The following is a 1,915-nucleotide window of genomic DNA, read 5'->3' on the forward strand; positions in this document are numbered from 1 at the left end:
ATCATTTTATTAATACGCAATTTAGATTTTTAGACCCCTTAACCTACCCCCAAAACCTTAACCTACCCATTTTATAGCGATATAGAATATAAAACGCAAATTACCGAAATAAGCAGGAAAATAAAAATGTTAGTAATATAGCATTAATATATACTTATAGTCGCTAATTCTACTCCTACCTATAAGCCTAAACATTTCTGTACACTATAAGAAAAACATGAGAGACAGATAAATGCAATTACAATCATTTATTTATTGAAAAAATGTCAAAAGCAGTGCTAAAAGTAATCCAAATGACGATGCGTTGCACCCGCAGTCCTCGCTGGCGGAATACAGTAGGTTTGTGTGATCCAGAGCAGAATTTATGTTGTTAATCGCTGAAAATATTATCCAGATAATAGTGTTGGTTCGTTCTTGAACGATTCGTTCATTTTGAACGAATCTTTAATGTGACTCGGGAAGAACAAGTCATCTCGGGGAGTGATTCGTTCAGTCGCGCATGCGCAACATCCTATAGGTTCTGTATTCATCACGTGACAGACACTTAAGCTTACACTATGCAGACTGAGCCGGAAAGAGACTTAATAATAATAACCAACTCTTTATTACCTTTGTTACAACATTCAGTGTTATGGAAAATAACCATCATGACAGAAATTCACACATTTATAAACTGTAAGAAGTAAAAAGAGACAATTTGAGACCAGAAACGGATCACGTAACTGTAAGAGTAAATACTAATTATAATAATGATGATGATGATAATAATAATAATAATAATAATAACTATGCACCCGTTTGATAACCCACCGTCTTTTTTGGGTACGATGAAGTACGGGCTGTAGAAACATGACCTCATCTCGGCTGGAGGGACCGGCTGTATCGCGTCCTTCGCCAGCAGGACCGAGATTTCTGCACGCAAGACAGGAGCATCCTTGTCCAGCACCGAGGTGAACCGAATGCCCCTGAACTTGGCAGGGCGCCGGGCGAATTGAATCGCGTAGCCGAGTCTGATGGTTCCCAGGAGCCAGCGAGATGGCCTGGGGAGCGCTAACCAGGCCCCCAGCAACCGAACTAGCGGCACCAGGGAAACCACCAACGTACCTGCAGTGGGGCAGTGAGGTAGAACACAGGGACCCAACCCGGGAGGCCGTGCGTCCGAGGGTGGGGTCTGAGTGCGCGGCGCACAACTTACCTGGCTCCATAGCTGGGCAGGGGGCTCGTGAGGAGGCACAGCGTCCCCGAACCGGACCCTGCTGCCCATCGGCGAAAGGAGAGGGGGACGGCCGTGTGGAGACAGGGTCTCGTGCACCGCCATCCTCACCCTCTTGGGACCCGGAGGCAAAGGAAACTGCTCTTTTATTGAAGTTTTGGGTACCAAACACAAACGGAAACATAAGATTCTCCACCCGGCCCTCCTCCGGGGGAAGGAGTGGTGCAGTCACCATCTCCTGAAGAGCAGGATCCAAGAGCTCCGGGTCGCCCATCTCAGGGACGCCGCCTGCTCTGGCGCTTCATGGGCTTGGCAGGGCCGGAGGCGGGCTGCGCCAGTTTCCTGCGGCCAGCTCCACGCTGCGGCCGTTGTGAAGGCTGCTGTTGTGGCCGTGCCGGAGCGGAGGTGGAGGCAGGAGGACGCCCTCGGCGATGAGCAGACAGAGGGGCTGCAGTCGGCGGTGGGGTGCAGACAGCAGCAGACTGCCGGGGCAGGAAGTGTCGAAACGCCTCCGTCTGCTTCTGCGCGGCGGAACTGTTGGGCAAAAGCCCTCCACCGCTTTGCCGAATAGGCCGGCCTGGGAGATCGGGGAGTCAAGGAAGCGAGTCTTGTCGGCCTCCCTCATATCCGCCAAGGTCAGCCATAGGTGGCGCTCCTGGACCACCAAGGGGGACACTGTCTGACCCAGGGCCCACGCCGTGA

Source organism: Sinocyclocheilus grahami, unplaced genomic scaffold (assembly GCF_001515645.1).
Source record: "Sinocyclocheilus grahami isolate Dianchi unplaced genomic scaffold, SAMN03320097.WGS_v1.1 scaffold861.1, whole genome shotgun sequence".
In the NCBI taxonomy this organism is placed as follows: Eukaryota; Metazoa; Chordata; class Actinopteri; order Cypriniformes; family Cyprinidae; genus Sinocyclocheilus; species Sinocyclocheilus grahami.